Raw genomic sequence first — 20,576 nt, 5'->3', positions numbered from 1 at the left:
TGCCCTGCTGGCCACACTCCCAGCCTGGCTGTACTCCCCAGCACTCAGCACTACCCTCACCGGATATTGGGTGTGCCGCTGTAGGCGAAGGGACTGTCTTGGCTAGGAGGGTCTTTAAAACTCAGTGGAACTGCAGGGTGAATGAGTGTGTCTACATAGCGTCAGCTCAGTAACTTCTCCAGCCCTTGGGTGAATCATGATGTAAGAGATGCTGGCAAGGACGGGATTCTGTATTTCTGGAAATGCTTTCTGCAGGGATCCCATACAAGCAGGATTGTGGATGGAGTCTGAGAGTACAGGTAGACTCAAGGCAACTTAACCTTGTCTTTATAGAGAGAGGTGAGTGAAGAACAGATAAGCACAGGGGTGACAGTGTGGACCGTCACCATCGGCTCACAGAACATGTGTTTGTTTGTTTCCCTAGTAGCTGGGTGTCAAATTTTATCTTTGACATGATACCAGATCACAACCTTGAGGAAAAGAAACAGACTATTTCACAGATTAGATTTCCTCAAACTACCAAAGAAGACCGAGAAGAAATGGCATGCAAAAGGCACATGGTATCAGTAAGATTTGATGGAAAAATAAAATGAGTGGAGAAAAGAAATAACACTGCTTTCTTTACACACACCCCTCAAACATACTTGAAAGAATATAGTTAAAAATAAATGTTAGTTAACCTAGAGAGAAAAATGAACTTGCTACATAAAAATTAATTGGCTTGATTCATATTTCTCTATTAAAATAGTCATTAATAGCAATTACATGCAATTGATCTGTTGCTTTGCATACACGCCCATCTGATCACCCGTATAAATTCACTGTAGTTGTGAATTTCACAATCCTCGTCCTCTTAAGATACAAGGAGCATCCTTGGTATCAACGTGTTAACGTCCTCCCAGGGTTTTTCTCCATTCGTTTCCACTTCCAGCTAAAGACTGAAAAACAGAAGGGGAAAATCAGATCTATAAGAGAACCTGAAAGAGTAGAAGCCATCCTGCCCTTTCCCTGACCTTGGAGAGAAAATCTGGACTCTCAGCAAACCTAGGGTTACTTCCCCTCCCTCCCTCCCTCCCTGTGCCCCGACATCCACCCAGGAAGGGCAATTCAGTTTACTTATTTTCTGAGATTTAACAACAGGCTGGTGAGATTCAAAATGTTTATGCTCCAAGCGAGGGAACCTTTTTCATTGTTTGCCAATCTGTGTCAGATTTAATCTAGGTCTGTAAACACCAGTACATTTTTCGATTCTGATGCAATTTCCTTAAATTTACCCTACAGAGGGGGCCTTTTTTTGTTGTTGTTGTTATTGCTGTTCTCTTGTTCTCTCTCTCTCTCTCTCTTTTTTTTTTGGTAATCTAAGAGTAGAAAAAAAAAAAGAAAAAAAATCTCTGAACCAATTGGTCAATCGATTAACAAATTAACTGCTAAATAATGGATTGGGCCCTGTCGACACGATGACAGGGTGCTGAGAATAAAATATGTCTCTACAATCCTTCTTTGAACACATGCCTAACAAAGCAACACTTGCTTTTCCTAACTAGTTTACACAAATGCCTAGAAACCAAATAGAAAAAAACATGGGCCGATAATATTTTATCATTCATACAAGCTGAACAGAAACGGGCATTACATTGAGAAATGAACAAAACTCATTTTCTTTCGAATTAAATTTTAATGTAGCAGAACTTTACATGATCCTTTGAACATAAATAAATACGGGAAGACAACAAAATATTTTCCACTGCTAATTATACCATTTATACCAAACATGGTGTAAAAGTACACAAGAAACAATGTTGCTAAGTAGACAAAAAAAAATTAGAGTGAAAGGGATTGGAGAAGGGAGGGGAGGATGACAGATTTATATAATGAAGTTTGTGTTATGTAAGAATTATCCCCTACGATGCTTCAAGTCTTGGTTATTTACTTAAAGGCTTTTAGTCTGGAATAATGATGATATGAATAATCATCAGAAGCCAAGGCTGTAGCTTAGAAACCTAGTCAGAAAGGATGCAATATGGGAAAAAAAAAAAAAAAGAAGGAGGAGCTGGATATTAAAAGGAGGACATTTAGGACTGCTCTGTACTGATAATATTCACACAAGTTCTACACAGACTATCGCAGAGGAGAACCGCGTTCTCTCCCCAGTCCACGTGCTCCATCCACCTGGGCTTGTTCAGACTGATGCTAATGAGGGTGGCTTGTGGATTTAGGTTGGAAGAACTTTTCAAATGACCAGCATGGGTGATTTCCTCAGATTCCGGATTTTCAAGCAGTGTTCACACAATATAAAAATCAGTTGACTGTTGGAGAAATAGGTTGTGAAACAGTTGATTGGCTTAAATGACCAGAAATCACTTTTAAAAATTACCCTCTTTATTAAGTTTGATCAGTGTTATTCAGTAAGGATTACTGACCTCTGTATGCGCAGAGAGTGGTGCTATGTTTTGTGTCTCTGGGGCCGGCCCAGGGGGAGGAGCTTCGGAGAAGCTCTGTAAGAAGAATTACATCTCCCATAGGACCACGTGGAATCATCAGGAGATAAGATAAATAGATGTAAAATAATAAGACAGAATATCAGCCAGAATATTATAGGCATTTGATTTTGGTTTGATTTGATCTTGGTAGAGTGTGTAGGGTAGGAAGTGAACAAGTTTTAGGATGAACAGATTTAGAATTAAATATTAGGTCTCAATAATTATGCTTCTGCTGAGAACAACTAGATTGCCTTGACAACATTTTTTAGCACACTCAGAAGTGGTGGGGTGCTAATAAAAATTGCAGAATTACCAGGCAGAAGCTACGGGAAGGCTGACCTGGGCATATAGAGTACTTCTTCCATTAAGGGCATTTACCAGGTCCAGAAAGAATTACTAAAAAGTTTAGAGGTGGAGCTAAATTTTTGACAGCCTCTCAGGGCAGCAAATAGCAGGGAGAGTGCGTGTGTGTGAGTGTGTGTGTGTGTACGAGACAAAACTAACATAACAATCAATAAACACCTTGACAATCTGATCAAGGAAAAAAAGAGAAAAAACACCAATAATCAATATGAGAAATAAGACAGAGAACATCAATACAGATTCCAGAAACATTAAAATAATAGTATGAAGATACTACAAATATATTTATGCCAATGTACTTTTAAATTTAGATAAAGTGGAAAAAAATCATTGAAACACACAAGTCACAGAAGTATTGTAAGAAAATGCAAAACCCAGATGACTTCATGACTGAAGCCTACCAAACACTTAATGAAGAAATAATGTCTGAATTCTTAGTGGGATTCTATAACACAGTACCCTAAAAAAAAAAAAATGACAATTTTGATCAAAGGCACCATTAAGAGATTAAAAAGGTCAAGCCATTGCACAGAAGATGACACAGTAGAAGATGATCTTGATTTTAGAATAGATTTTAAAATCCAGAATATAACTACAAAGCAATAAGAGCAATACTAACCATCTAAAAGAAAGGTCAGCGAGGGATTTAAATTGGTATTTCAGAAAAGAGAATGTAGACGGTAGGGGAAAAAAGTGTTCTAATTCGCTAATGTCAGGGAAATGAGAGTCGAAATCAAAATGAGATACTGCTATGCTCTTACGTAAAACTTAAAATTGAAAATAATGACAATATAAAATGTTATCAAGGATCTGTGGCATAGAGAACTCTCCTACAGTGCTGGTGAGAGTGCAAATTAGTACCAACCCTCTGTCAAACTGTTTGGCATCATCCGGTAAAATTGGAAGCACACATTCCCTGCACCTTGGCAATTCCACTGGTATAAGCCCAAAAGAAATCAGTGCATATTTGCATCAAAACACATGGACAAAAAAAAAAAAAAAAAGTGTTTGGAGCGCCATTTTCACAATAGTTGAAATCAAGAAAAAAAATCCAACCCTCCTTTAATGGTAGAATGGAATAATAGCTTGTGATAAAGTCACACAGTGAGCTAAGAGGCAGCACAGGAAATAGATAAACGGCAGCTACATCTAGCAACACAGGTGACCCTCACTAATACAATGTTAAGACAAAGACGCCAGACACAAAATAGTTCGCGTTGCAAGATATGCTCTGCGTAAAGCTCAAAACATAAGCATGTGGGTCTTAACTGTAGCGCATAGTGACCTATGCTTATGTCATAAAATGGTAAAGAAAAACGATAACCTTGGAAGAGGACAGTTGCAGTGACTGGGAGGGGTATGGGGGTTTTTGGGGTGTGAGGACTGTTCTAGTTCTTCACTTGATCTTTACAGTGGTATTTACATTGTGATGAATCTGTCATATTGTGAGAAAACTATTCATGCTTCTTAATGACTTTCTGTGTATAATTCACACATACACGCACACAACATTTAAAGAAAATATATATATATTTTTTAGAAGTGCTATATGGTGGGAGGCTCTTTGAGCCTTGGGTTCCTCCTGTATAATATGGTGGCAGTAAGTTGTACCACCCAAGGTTTCTAGGATACGTGAACGAGATAATTACATGGCACCTACTAGACACTCGAATACTTATAAAAGGAATTTTCCATAAAGGTGAAGGATTCCTCACCTTTGTGAAGATAAAAAGGGGAAGAGGTGAGGTAAGTTACATGCTGAAAGGTAGATGAGATCTAGAGTTTGTTCTTTTTAAAAATCTGGCTAATTCAGTCAAGCACATGCTGGGATGAACCTCTATCATGACTGTGTGAATGAGGATTCCTGCGTTGGGAAGAAATGATGCGTCCAAAACATTATCAAAATATTTCACAAGGAAAATAATGCTCACATGGAACATGAACCGTTTTCTGCGGGTCAATTCTAATATGACAGCCTGAAAGGAGAAAGTTTTGGTCCAACATCTTTATTATTTATCAACTGGGTCAAGAAAAAAAAAAAAAAAAGGCAGACATTTGGAATGATTCAATTATTCTTGTCTTCATTCTTTATCTCACATCCCACATCCAATCTATCAGAAAATCCTTTGGCATTTACCTTTAATGCCATTACTGAGGATTCAATGATTCTTCCTCTCTCCACCCTTCCCCAATACCAATATTTCATTTTAATGCTTCCTGTAATTGCTCTCTGCATGTTTTCCCTTTGTCCCCTACAGTCCAGGCTTCATACAATAGGCAAAGTGACACTTCAAAAAACAAAACTTAGAACTGGCCCATTCTCCTCTTAAAACTGTCTAAAAAGACAATGCCAAGGCCCTTCCTGTGATCTGTAAGGACCTGGGGGCACCATTATCCTCCCACCTTTCTCTACCACAGGCTGGGCCTTCCTGCTCTTCCTTAAATAGCCTCACCCACTCTTCCCTTAGGTCCTCCTTACTTGCTGCTTTCCCTCCCTGGATTTTCCTTCCCCCGATGGCTGGATCACGCATTTCTCACTTTCTCTGGTCTCTACTCAAATGCCCCCTTATCCAAGATGGCGGCCTTGAGCGCCCTATCTAAATACCCAAGTCACCTTTGTCTCACCCTATCTCCCTTGACCTGACACATTCCAGCCACCAGACACACTCTGCATTTATTTGCTCAACTATTTTCTGCCTCTAAGACAATGAGATTTCTTTCCTCTCTCTTTTATCTTCTGCATTATTGTACCAATGCCTAAAATAGTGCCTTGAACGTGGCGTGTGTCCCCTATCGTGTTGAATGGCTAAATGTGGAGTGGATTTCAAGTTCTGCACGAGAGCCCTATTAACAGTTCATTTGAAAATCCGTCTTACCCTCAATTCATACTCTCCTACATGATTACATCAGACGAATAATTCCAGATTTACTGAACTCAGCTCGAGTCGCCCCATGTCTAATCTTGACACACACGCAGATGCACATTCACACGGCTACAGACAGACACACAGGAAAACCCTGTCTTTACCAAACCATGATGCAAATTTTTCATTCAAAAGCAATAAATACCTAGTTAAGGTCTCAAAATGTTAATAGCTGTTCAAGCAGAAATCACCGAATCAAGGAGTGACCACTTAATGAGTCACCGATACTGAACGGGTCAGTGAGGCCAGTCCCAGACGTGTCATGTTATTGCAAACTCACCTGCAAAGGAGCACATTAATATTAACGGGCAGATTGCACACTTTTATATTTATGTAAAACTGATTTGGGGAAACTACACAACAGGGAGATCTCGGAAAAGTTTCTGCAGCCTGTCCTCCTGCAAATGAAGCCGTTCTGGGGTCATTACTTACATGATATTAGAAAATCTGATTTTCAACTTTTCTCTCTCTGATAATTTTTTTTTTTTTTTTGAATAAAGCACAACTGATGTTGTGTGTCAGGACATTTAGTTGATAAGAAGCTCCCAGGCTTAGTTCAAAATCATTTCAGTAAATGGAAGGTACGTTTCTAGGAAACAGTTGATACAGTCACACCAACCAATGTGTGTTTTTAAAACTTTGCCTTACCTGGAATTAGAAGACATTGTGTTTCTTCACTGGAGTGGTTACTCTGGAGCCATCTTATCATGATTGTTCAATGAACATTATGAAAAACTGTGTTGACAACTTCACGACTTAGAACATGAAGAATCCTGGTCTGACTCTATATTCTGATTCTCAACCATGAAGCTGCCCTCACTTTTGCCAAAAAGGACCTGTTCCTTTCTTTTCGAAACAGATGTGTTTCCAAATCCACTGTTGCACCAGGATCAGAGGCGTTCCTCTTCAGGTAAGTCTGTTTATCTGTTTCTTCTTGACTTCTTACCTTCCAGCTTTCTTGTCTTCCTTTTCTCTCTCCTCCTTTCTCTCTTTTAATACACCTTTTCCCCTCTTCATTCATTGCCCTTACGCCTTTCTCTTCTTCCTTTACTCTCCCATGTTTTCCACTAAGGCAGTAAAGATTAAAGATGTAACGATATACTTGATATGTGTCTGTGTGTGTGTGTATATATCTATATATAATGTCTACTTGAAATAGTAATACACTAATAAAAAAATCATCCTGTAGGAAAAAAAAAAAGACAAGATATGAAACCAAAATTATCTAAGTAGTTGACATGACTCAGGCCAAATTTGACTTTGAGATATGTTAGAACTAAGGTAATTATGGAAAAAAAAATTTTTTTAAACCATTCATCACCTTAACTCCAGTGAAACACATTTAAATATATTGATCTATGTTTTTCAAGTATTTAACTATGTGTAGTAGACAGGGTCATAACTAAAGCTACACATAATGTTTTGTAACCGAGCCTTGAATTTTAAAGAAATTTCACTATGGTTCTATGGAGCCAAGTGATGGATTATGTCAGTGGCAACACATTTTTGAAGAACTGAGTCACGTTAATCACCTTTTCCTTTAGGGCTTGGACTCTCATCTGGGGAGCTTATACAAACTGCATGGGGAGAGCTAAGTAAACAGATTTCAGGGCTCCAACCTAGACCTTAATGAATCACAACCCTCAGGGAGGGTTATGTTTAAGCAATTTCAAATATCTTTCTGGGAGGTTTTGAAGATCCACTTTCCAACAGAGTGGTTATAAAAAGGCATATTTCTCTCCAGTTGCCTTAGAGTTTGAGCTTGTAAAAGACCCATTGCATTGATTTAACACATGTGATGTTCTATTTGTTTATCAAAGTTTGATCGTCAATATTTTTGCGGGCACCCCGTCGATACAACAACTTGGTGTGCATGACCCCATGTCGTGCATGAATGCTCAGTGGCATAAGAGATAATGAAGAGATAATGTGGCAATGATACTGTTACCCCAAAAAGGAACGGAAAAGACCACAGTTCTTGTCAAACCCAAAAGGTAAGTTTTCAGATGGGAGATGGAGCATTGCGCAGCAAATGATTTTAAAGGATTTATTTAGCAAAGGGAAAGGAGACCTCCAAGAATGGGAGGTGGGTTGATCCACAGGAAGAAAAAGCCGTAGTCTTTGTCTGCCCCTTCTCATATACCCTCCCTTAGAGGTGGTCTCTTGATTGATTGATGGCTCTTGCCCCTGGAGTGCTGAGTCATGCTCTTCCCCTTTGTGCATGCCCTCACCCATGATGCACAGAAATGCCCATGGAGGGGGGTCTAAACCACAATGCTAATTAAATTACAATGAGCTTTGGGTCATGTCCAGTTAGGTCCTTCTTGCTACTGTGCAATTGCGGCTGTCTGGTTCTAACCGGTTTCTTGCTGGCACTCATTTAGGGAAGTAAGTTCCCTCTATGCTGAAGGCAGGCATATCGCCATCTTCTGGACCATCCTCCCTCTCCTGTACCTGTCTGCCCGGTGCCCCTGCTTATCTAGCTACCTAACAAAGCCACGTTTGGAGGAGGAGTCATATGTAATCCCTGAGTCAATCTGTATCTTGAACTGGGTTTGCTCCAGAGGCATCCTGTCCTCCCTCAGACCCCTCATTTCATTATTGAGAAAATATATGCCATGCCCTGAGTCAAGAGGCACTAGTAGCAGGGACAGGACAGAACCCCAGGAAATCAGATTCGCAACATGGCGTCCTTGTCACCGCTCCACACCATCCCCGTGAGCACAGGTGCACCCTTCTTGTCTCCATCTCCTCTCTCATGTTTTACCAGCAGCCCTGCTGTCTCTGGAGATGCAGCATTAGCTGCCTTCTGTGACCATCTTCCTTTGTTTCTTTTATCCTCCCGCTCTCTGAACACCCTGAGAGAAAATGTGTATTTGTTCTCCTTGCTTTCTCAACTTCCTCCAACTCTGCCAGCATGATTCCTGGTGCTGCCTGTGAGGGCCTTTCTTCTTCCCCGCATTTAAAATATCTTTGTAGAACTCCAAGAGCCATGCAAAATTTCTCTATTGAAATTCAAAACCCAACCAGGCTGACCTCATCTCAAAATAAGACCAAATCTCAAGCCATTGAGTTTTTATTCAAACCACCCTTTTACATATTTTTGTTTATTTATATGAAAATTTTTTTTTCCTGTGGACATTTCATAGCTGCGTGAGGAATTTCAGAGTGCTCGTGAGAAAGGAGCTTGAAAATGCCCTATATTTGCTTACCCCTCCAGAGCTTCAAAATCCTTCCTCAAAAGTCATTCCTCCTTAACAAGTATGGTGAGGGTTCTGGGTCAATCCTATGACCCTCCTCCCCCACATTTGGCGACTGAGTTTTTCAAGAGGAATAAAATGAGTTTCCCACAGACTCTAGGCTTTTAAATAAGCACATACACTTATGCATATGCAAATTCACGCACATACTCACAATGAGTGCTATTTACAGTAAAACCTTGACGCCTGGTATAACATTGTAAGTCTTGGGCACATCTCTTCCTGGGTTAGCTTCCCATGGCTCTCAGTCCACAAGAGGAATTCACCAAGTAGTACTTTGGCATTAAGTCCTAGTAGGAGAAAAATTAATGGCAGAATAACCTGGTAAATGTACTAGATTTTAAGCTGCCTGTTCTAAAAGAATCCCAGTGTTGTTTGTACCCACCTCTTCTTCAAATGATGAAAGGAAATAAAACCCCTCTCTCTTTTTAGGAACACATTCTGACTTGCCAGCCAATCACGGTATTTGGTGTAGTAAGTGATATTTTCATGTCATTGGTCAGGTTAAAAATCTGCTTCTGACCCACCTCTGGCCAATGAGACATGAGAGGTGATCCAGTGGGGTTTTTTTGGCAAAACTGTCCTTGCCCCTAGAAGAGTTACATGGAAGTGATGATCTCTCTCCTTCTGGTTCTTGGTTTTAGACGTAAAGCTTAGAATAGATTAGGTCATTTTGCTATTCGCCTGAAGGCACGGGGAGTCTTCCCGTAGTCTGTCTGTGACTTGCAGTCCAAGCACCTTAGTATACTAGTGTCAATTCTTCCATCTTTTCTTGGAGAATTCCTGTCCATGATCTGTGGTTGATAAAACCACATACAGTCAGTGGTCAATATCTGTCTGTCTGTCTGTCTATCTATCTACCTATCTATCTATCTATCTCACCATACTTGGGGCCCATGAACAGAATTTTAAAAGTATGCTCTTCCAGTCAAATTCTCCAGCAGGAATTTAGAATTGGGAAAGTCAGCATGCGCAGCTAAGTCTTCTGCAAATTTGGGGCTAGGAGATCTAGGATAGATCACCTCTCTTCATGCTGGAGTATATGAAATCTCAGGCTATGAAGAATCAGTGATGGCAAGCCAGAAGAGGAAGAAAGAGAAATGGCACAGCTCATGCCCAGGGAGAGAAATGTAAGAGATAGATCGCCTGGCACACAGTAGGTACTCAATAAATGTGTTGATTTTTAATGGTAAATATCAATTGTTGATACCTTTTCCATAGCCTATTTTATGTATATGGTAAAAGTGAACCCTGGCATTCTGAGACAGCTGCCTTACCAAGTATTTCGAAAGGTGGTCCCTGGATGACCCAGCTTCCTCCTGATCCTGCTTCTGCATCCACGGTCCGATCAAGCTGGGTGTGGGAGCCTCAGGGCTATGTTTCTACCCACTCAGGCTCTCCTCCAGGGGACACACAGACAATTTTTGTAGTCGAGTCATTAGCCATTATGTTTTTTTAAGGATATTGCAAGAACATCATTAAAAATTTATTCTCACAATTCCAAAAAAAAAAAAAAAAGACATTAAAAGATGAAGTGTATACGCCAGCCATGGGTATTAAAAATATCCACATGGAGACTAAAGATAGATTATAAGTTAGCATCAAATGAAGGCAGAAAAGTGATATTTTGTTGTAAGATCAGACTTTACAGGAGGTACTATCACACTCATTATAAAATGGGTTAAAACATTGAAATAGGAAGTAAAAATTGCATCTGATATTCCAAATTGACGTGTATTTTGGGTTTAAAGTACATCTCTGGCTGGATAAAACCGCTGCCTCCATGCCTACATATGCAGCAGTAATTATGTCTTTATGATGCTCTTAAAGGGTATCAGAAGCAAGGACGAGCAGGAAGAAAAGCCATAGAAACTGCGTGACAATGTCCTTTTAAATTATGTAAACCTCGTTTATGTAATAGTGTCACTGAACAAATAATCCGTTGGTTGAAGAAGATTAGTAGCTGTAATTATTTATTCATTTTAATGTTTGTTATTAAGCCTTCCTTTTGCTATTTGTGGCCATTATATGATGAAAGATCAATACAGAGAAAATGAGAAAGTGCGGAGATGATGGTTAATCATCAGAAAAGAGAAAGGCAGGCAGATGCCTGGCTTCCTGCTGATAATCCCACTCTTCATCTCGCAAATGTTCCTCTAGTTAGCATTTTCCTTGGCTTGAAACAATACAGAAAGATAAGCAGCTGTCTTGTTCCCTTCCCTGCAGGTCGAGCGTCTTTCTTGCCGCCAGCGTGGCGTTTACGAGGCCGTCTGTCTGTCCTGTTTCCTGCCATGCCCCAAAGCACAGAGCGCCACCTGACATGGGATAGGCGCTCGACGTATTTGCTGAATGAATAATAAATGAACAAGAAGCACGACCTCCCATCTAAAAGGCTTGATATTCACACTGGCATTTTAAATGCCCTGAGAAGGACTGCAGTAAAGGAGCCTGCTTAATTTGCCTAAACTTGATATTACCAAGTGATTTTTTTTTCTGCTGTTTATTGGTTGCACTTCAGGGAAGGATGCTGGGAAATACTTTTGAGACTTTTTGAAATTATATGATATTATTAGATTGGTTTTCTAAGAAGCCAAGATATAATTAGTTGGAATATATATATATACACACACACACACACACACACACACACACACATACACACACACACACACACACACACACACACACACGTATGTTTGTTTGTTTGTTTTCCAATAAGAGATATTAGTCTAAACTGGTATGTTTAGGGTGTCGCCAGCCATCTGGCTGGGGGGTTCTACAAAATTAGAGTTCCTCCAAGTTCTTTAGACGTTACCTTCGCTATTCATATGGTTTCTTCTCTCCATGGACAGTGGAACAGTGCTATGGAGCAGCCTTGCTCCTAGGAAAGCCTACACCCGGGGGACTCATTTTCAAGGTTTGAAATTGTTTCTGGGCACACACATACACACACCCCCATCAAAGAAGAAACTCACTTATATTCTTACATCACTTGATACAAAAATAGGCCTCTCTTTTCAGAATCAGGCACCTGAGCCATTCTTACTATCTATATTATATCTGGACATCTGGTTTACGGAGGTGATTTTTTTTTTTTTTAATTTTCTTTTACACGTTTTTGTTCCATGCTTCACAATTAACAGTCATTGTTTTAAATCATTTAAAAAACAAAAGATTGTTTTATATATTTATCCATACAATAAATTAAAGCTGTAGATTTAAAGTTGACTACATACATTATATGGTACAAGAGGGCAGAAAGATCCCCTCCCAGGAGGATGCTACATAAATCTTTCCCAGTGCTTCCCATTTGTCCCTCCTGAACAGCCCTGCTCAAAATCCCTAACGCTGATATAAAGAGAAACCAGAACACTTTCAAACCAGTAACTCCTTTGGCAAACAGACTGGTTGGAACTTCTCAAGTTCTGGGTGTTCGTGGGGGTAGTGTTTTGAAGAAATTTAAAAGCCATATAGCAATTTTAAAATGCTATTCTTTAAAAAATGGTTAAAATTATTTTAAAATGCCTTAACAGGTCTTTCGGCAGCATTGACAGTCTAGATGAGGTTCTGTGATCAAAAATGTGTCGTGATCTCAAATTGCCCTGACCTGTGATGTTGATTTTACTCTGTGGTATCAGCCGCCCTAAGCATTAAGGAGGAGAGATGAGCCGTCCATCCTGAGCAAGGTCCCAAGACATCCACCTTAGGAAAAAGCAAAATACTGCTTCCATTTTAATGATCTGCTCTTAAACAGCAGAACTCAAAAAGGTCTTTTCAATTAAACAACAAAACGAGTAAACCTATTATATTTACTATGACTGTGATCTTGATGAGATCACTTAAAAGGCCTCGGTCTGCTCATCTGTGACATGGGAATAATAGCGCCCATCCCACAGAATTTTTGTGAGCATCAGATAATATCACCTATGCAAAGGTCTTAATGTAGCATCTGTCACATTATTACCACTTAAAAATATTTATGTACAGATCACTGGTCATTTTATTTCTCAGTGAGAGTAATATAATGAATATTATAAAACTAGTTAAATACTAAGAGATGAGAGAGTCTAAATAATCGGTCTGAACTATGTTCAAAATATTCATTTCATTGTAGTAGGAATAAAAAATTAAATATCTGATTTACTAATTTCTAATTTTTTTTTTGCTGGACTCACTTTAGTCTTTCAATTTTTCATTTCATATTTCTCTCTACAGTGACATCACTTTAACCATTCCTTGCTTTCCCTAACAAGCCCAGCTCCCTAATATATCCCAGTTATTTTTAAGAACATACATGCGTGATTGTTTCTTATGCTCTGCAATATGTGTATTTTGATTTGAAAAATGGGAATAAACTTTTTATTTCATATTTTTGGGGATCCTACTAGAACTCCTCATAGATCCCAGCTGTAGATGAACCAGTGTGATGTGACCTCACCAGGCTTCCTCTTCTCCAGGCCCTGTCAGTCTACTTGACAGCTTTTCATTGTTGGAATCCCCTTGGCCCATGGTCAGTTGTTTTGGGTCACATACTGACAAGATGGCGCCAACATGATACCGTCCATACATCTACTCTAGCTAAGGAAAACTCATACACTCTGCCAAGCCAAATAGGAGGACTAGAGGCTGTTTGCTGAGGCCCCTTCTCTCCATTCTGTCCTCTCCAGTTTAATTTGTTTCCTGTTTAAATAGTCAAAGACCTAGCTCACACATATATCCAACAATGTAAAAAGGAAAATAAATTTCTTCTTATTAGTGCTGTTGTAAATTTCCTTTGACCCCTTGGAATTTCCTTTGACCCCTTGGAATTCCCTTTGACCCCCTTGAGCACCATACTTAGTTCCAGCTGGGTAGAGGCAAGCCCTTCCCTTTCCCTTGACCTCAGACAGAGACAGAAGGAACAGTGCACTCTCTCCCTTACTCACACGGTAGACGATCCATAGGCCCCACCCCTCTCATAGTCTGTAGATGGAGAGGGGAGGAAGTGTGATGGGGTAGGTTGACCTTGATCTGTTTCTAAAAAAGATCTAAGGATGTTTCCAGCTTCCTAACTGTTACATGACAATTCTGTAGTCCTCTTGAAGCCACTAGCCAATTCTAGGGCATTTTTTAAAAAATTCCCACTCAAGTCTTGACAGTCACTAAATAAACAAGTAGACATAACATCCTATATGACAACAGAGAGACATGTTTAATTATACCTATACTTCTGTGTGTATATATGCATAGAATACATATATTTTTTTTCTTTTTATAGACAGTTCTCTTTTGAGCCCTTAAAACTATTAATCTCTCCTTATAATTTTCAAATGTGAAGAGTGAATGAAATCAAAAGCTTAGGTTAGTATTTAGCATTTATATGACCCTTGTATTTGCAAAGTGCTTTAGAATAATTCAATCCTTAATCCCCACAACAGCCCCGGGAGGGAGGCCGAGTTATTATCCCCTTCATAAAAGTGGAAACAGAGACCTAGAACACCCTCACCACACGTCACGCAGCTGATTGGTGGCTGCCGCCTATTAAAGCACAGGGGTCTTGGCTTGGAGGGATGTTGTCCATCCTTTGGGTCCTGAAGAATGAGATTTCTTAATAAGCCTGTGAATCATGGAGAAGAGGCGCAGACTGACTGTGATTTTACTAGGCTGTTTCCACTGCATCTCATTGATGGCTTAAATCATCTTAGTGCTGCTGAACCCTTTTCTGCAATAAAGTAAAAAGTGCATTAAGTGCTAAATTCTGCCCATAACTGGTATTTCTCATTGACTGCAAGTTTATGGAAGTTGTCAACGTCGGAGACCAACTTATATGAAGGCAATCCAGCCACTGTAGGTAGATGAATTGATGTGGTCAGAAATGATGAGGATAAAATTAACGAATTTACCAATTTTTTGGAGCTCAGCTACATTTGCTGGTTTTTATACTCCAGCACCATCTCCCTCCAAAACTCCAGAGTTGAAGCATTTATCATTTTCAACTTCAGACACGCCGTTACCTGGATACCTCGGTTTTAGTTACAAGCTTGAGATCACCATAGCAACCAATTAGTATTTATGTTGCTAAGGCAGGAGGCAGAGAAAGGGGAAAGCAGGATGTGTTTACACATTTTTATGTGATCTCCACGGAGAAAGGGCAAAGTGCTGATTCCAGTGTCCAAACTTCCATCGACTTCTCCCATCCTAATTTATATTCACATTTGCCTTTTCCACGAGAAAAGCTCTTGATAGCAAAGCACTTGTGGTACATGTAATGAATTCTACACTTGCTAATAGTGCCAGAAATAGCGAGAAGGGACAAAGTAATCATATCTTCTGGCATTCAGTGGCCTCCTGTGGGATCTGGGTTGCAAAAATCTTAGCCTTCAGTTCACACTTTTTCAAGCTCCTCAACACACCAAATAGCACACCTTCCTCCGGCTCTTAAACAAACCACAAACAGCTCCATGAATTATTGTGATTCCTACTTAATTGCATTTTAACCTCCTTGCTTTAATCGTGAGCAGCATGAGAAACACAGGAAAAGTATGGGTCACTTAGGTCCAAATTTCCATTCTAATACTAGCCAGCAACGAAGCCTCTGGCAAACTGCTACCCTCCTTGGCTCTGCGTCGAAAACAAGTTAGTGTCTTGGGGTCAAGAGAGAGTAAGTCTTAGATCTCTATTGCCAATTCTCTTAAAAGCACGTAGAGAAATTTCAAATAAAGTATCTTTTTTTTTAATATATGTTTGCATGCATGTGTGGTGTTCTACACTGAATACTTCGTTCCCTTTCAGAACCCTAATTCTCGGAAAACTTTCCAAACTAAAGGGAGTGGGAAATTGTATCTACTCCCTTCCTAGTATGGCTGTTTGTCGCAAAGACTAGAAGTTGCCACTAAGCACCTTTGATCCCGTGGACGTGGGACTATCTGTAACGTCACTCCATCACCAGTGAGTTTCGTCCCTTTTGTGCACCCTGCTGACAAGAGCAGACATCCCCAGAAGCTGCACAACTCCTCCCCAGGTTTGTCCTGAAACAGTTCAGTACCTTCTGGAATTAATGAAGTAGGCTAAGAAACTATTACTCTGAGGAGCTAAGTGTCTGTGTAGTTTGGATAAATTAGGTAAAGAATTAGAATTCCTCTTCAATCCAATTTGTTGTAGATGGTTTTAATGGCAAATAAATGGGAGAAGCTCGGTTTGTGGACCATAGAGGAGGAGATGGAGCAATCTTTTTGGTCTGATCTGTTTGATTTCAGTCTCTTTTGACAAACCAAGTAAGAGAATTAATCGAACCAAGTTGACAAATTATTTAAACGATGCTCCGTTCACATCTTAGCTGTTGCAAGTAGAGGTTCGCAACAAACCACTGCCTGCGTTTTCCACCCCTGCGCTGTCTCCTTGTCAGTCACGAGCAACATGGCTCTGTCCCTAAAGTCCCCTCTTCAATTTGACTATAAACTCTGAAGTTAGCTCCACATCCCATGTCACCTGCATCCACTTCTCTCTGCCTTCCTCTGTGACACTGTTTTTAATAGGATTATTATAGATATTGACAAGGGTGGGGGATATTTGTTAAATGGTTGCTACTGCCAAGATAATGCCAGTAATAAAAATCATCAAATAAAGCTAAGCTTATCTGGGCTTAACTGATAGAGATGAGCAGTCTGCGCTGTTACTCTGCTGGGTAATTTCTTTCTCTGTTTTTCTTCTTCACGTAGACAAAGCCTCAAGACTTTTCTGTTCAATATATGAACACATTGATGTGCTTTTTTCCCCCAGAATAATCAATGTCAAAGGTGAAATAGTGGACAAAACATAAGATACTTACTTCTACTGACAGCTTTATGGGAGTTTGTAAAAGGCTTCACAATTTTTATTCTTAATATTATTTTAGAGTATTTTAGATACAAAGGAAAGATTTTCAAATGTTAGATTTTTTCTGAGGATTCTTTTTTCTTGTTGTAATAAGTAATCATCTATATTAAATAGTTCATTTCTCTTCTAAAGGCCAACTTGTTCAGTTTTACAATTCATTCCCTCTAAATCTCCAGTGGGAAAAATATAATGGAGTTGTGTGATTACACTCTTAGAAGAACGGAAGGCATTATCTGCCTATGGAAATCCTCCAAGACCTATTATAAAATTAAATCCAGGGAGATTAATTACAAAGAATCAAAAGTAACAAATATATATATACATATATATATGTGTGTGTGTGTGTGTATACATATACACATATACATATTTATCTATACATATATATTATTTTTTTTAACAAGTCCAAACTCTTTCTGCTCTCACAAGTGACACTGCAGACCAATAAAATGGGAGACACTGTGTTCGGGCAAGGAATAAGAACTTTATTTGGAAAGCCAGCATACTGAGAAGATGGGGGACTAATGTCCTAGAAAACCATCTCATCCATGTCAGAAATCAGGCTCCTTTTACACTAAAAAGGGGAGAGGCTTTGGTTGGATGTTGCAAACTTCCTGGTGTCCGGAATCCTTTGTTCTTGCAGCTATCCACCTAGGTCTGGTCATGATGTCCCTGTAAACCTCCAACAAAACAAATGTTATTTTATGTTCTGCAACTTTGTGTCTCTATATGAATGGAAAAGTGTTACACTTTTAGAGGTCAGAGCCTTGAGAATGGGCTCTCCTGTATATTTCAGGCTCTAGGCAACATTCTTTGACAAAAGATGCAGAACCAGCATGACTCAGCACAGGGTTAGAACTAAAGGAACAGATCTAATACGTAGTCAGATTTGTTGACTTCCCTATTATATTTTTAGTACCTGCAATGGGCAGTGGCATGTACTAGACATTGTAAAATATACAAATATGAAACTAACACAGTCCTTCCCTTGAGAACTAATAAGTCATCTGGGAGGCAGTACCTAAATAGGTGGACAGTTAAACAGTATCAAGAGATTAAACTACTCATAGAAGAAATGTTACGAAGCGCAATCTGACTCTAAGGCGTAAAGAATAAGACACTATGGGAATTAAATAGATACAAGTTCAGAGGTGAGAAAAATCATTTCAGATGGAGAGTGTTCAATTCATTCACCCTTTACAAGTGTCTCTTAAAATTGCACCATGTACTTTCTTGGGGAGAACTTTGTGGAAGAGAGAGGATTAGTGCCCGGCTTTCCTGGAACATGTACTGTGCATACCACTAGCTTGGAGTTTATCACAGAATGTCCTGCGCTCCTGCTCATATTTTTATAAGTGTAAAGAATGCAGCAATAGTGATAATAATAGTGGCAGTTTACACAAGCCACATGTTATGCAAAATCTTATATATACATCATCTCATTTTATCCTGGTATCAGCATTTTGTGGTTAATATTCCTAATTTTGACTTCATAAGAAAAAGTAATGGTGTCAACATAGCTTGCTGCTAATAGATCCACAAGCTCAAATTATGTGTGTATTATGTCAAAGTTTGAGCTCTGGAGCTTCCAGAGCTAGATTGTGAATTCTGTGATGGTAAGGGCGATGCCGCTCATGTCGTGGTGAGCATCAGACTGACTAAGTTTGAAACTGAAAATTGAGTCTTATAATGTTGAGTAGTTCTGTCATTAGTCCACCCAGAAGTAATTGGGTCTTTAAGACATCATACTTCAAACATATCTGAGTTAGGTTTGTGGCTTCTCAAATTAGAGATGTCCTTTTAGCAGAGTGAATTCGAGAGTTTTCTGGCTTTAAAAACAGACAACCTGGGTCCTGACCCTGGTTCTAACCCCGCCTCCTTGTGAGACTTTGGGGAAAGGACTTACATGTTCCACGGCTTAGGTTCTCATCTGTATAATGAAGACAATAATGATACATACCAATTGTTTCTGTTGTTGTGAGTACTAAATGAGAAAAATCTATGTCAGGCACCTAGAGCTGGGATCAAAATATTAACCATCACTATTATTCCATGGACTTTGGAGACATTCACATAATTTCTGCAATGGATGAATTTAATAGTTGTCATCATCTGTTCCTCCCTAACTCTTCTGTGGGGAAGAAATGTCCTGAAGAGGCAAGACACGGTTTGCTGGGGGACTCAGGAGTGAAACTACCAGACACAGAAAACAAAGCAAAATTTACAAATCAGTACCGAGCAACATCTCAGAATCTAGGCTGGGGTCTGCTCTCAGTGAATCTGTCATAAATGTTGGAGATGAAAAGGGACCCTCCCTTTTGTTGAACTTCCCCAAAGTATTTGAGATTGGAATTCCTTTTAAAGTTTTTTTGTATGCATTTTAGAAAGGATATGTACATGTGTATGTATTTGTGTGTGTTTAGCATTTATTTTCCTTACTAAAATCTTAAAAAAATGGCTTAAGGTCTTTCCTCCCTTTTTTTGTTTTATTTGTTTTGAATTGTTTTTGAATTATTCCATGTTACTCAAGATGTAATTTGAAGAAGTCTGAGTTGGCTTCTCTTTCCCATTCAATCTGCAGACAGAGACACTTTTGACATGGAAATCTCAAAATGAAAAATCAAGATCTATTCAGCTTTCCACATCTTACCAAGACTATATTTTTTTTACCCACCCCAAAAGTTTAGCTCCTTAAAAGGACTTAAAAAAAAAGTCATCAAACTACTTTGACATTAAATCACCAAGGAAAAGAGCAGATTGAGAAAATTCATCATTTTTTCCAAGCCATAGAAATACAGATTCATTTCTGTCTCTAAATCAACCAATCAATCATATATCAAAATGCTCTATTGACTGCCTATTGGTTGCTTAGCCTTGAGCCTTGCTTTGTGAGGTGAAGAGTAGGAAAGGAGGAAAGAAGCTAACAGTTATTGATCACCTGTGCCAGAAAAGTTACTTATGGATAACTGTGTTCCATGGGCCATTCTAGAAGAGGATTAAGATAAGACCATGCTAACAAGGATCCATTTTCTCTATCTTTGCCTCAACACACAACCAGAATTTCAAATCTTCTCCCTTAAATCCACTCCAGTTACTTTTTGAGCATTCCTGATGGGTGACTAACATGTGCTGACATGCCCTGTCTTCTCGGTGGGCACCTTGACTTCCCATCATCCTACGATGTCCCCTCAGGCTCTGGCTGAGAGGGTCACAGCTTCTGTCTTCTCAGTTTCCTCCTCTACGTCTGACCATCTCTTCACAACAAAGCTTTGGATTATTTTGTCTCCAGGTTTACCACCTCTCTCATCAGTACTTTCCCTCCTGATCTGGTTGTTCCATCGTCCCACATCTTACCTTCTCAATAACCTTATCTAAGAGGTTGATTCCAATCTTCAACATCTTTGACTGCTAGCTTTCCTTCACGCCAGACATCCAACTGATCGGTCAGTCTTTTACCAACAGTGACTTTAAATCCATCTGTATCATCATTATTTCTCCAAACCATCATCACCACGATTCTGTCCCAAGTCACCATTTTCTAAACTTCCAACCACCACAGTGGCCTTCTAAATGAGCATCTCTCAATTTGATGACTCAAACAGTCTCCAGTGGATGGCTTTCCAATTTATTTTATCCACATAACATGGATATTAATTTTGTAAAACACAAATATGATGATGTCATGCTTTCTCTTA

Source organism: Camelus ferus, chromosome 24 (genome assembly GCF_009834535.1).
Source record: "Camelus ferus isolate YT-003-E chromosome 24, BCGSAC_Cfer_1.0, whole genome shotgun sequence".
NCBI lineage: Eukaryota > Metazoa > Chordata > Mammalia > Artiodactyla > Camelidae > Camelus > Camelus ferus.
Note: the sequence above shows the minus strand (reverse complement) of the source record.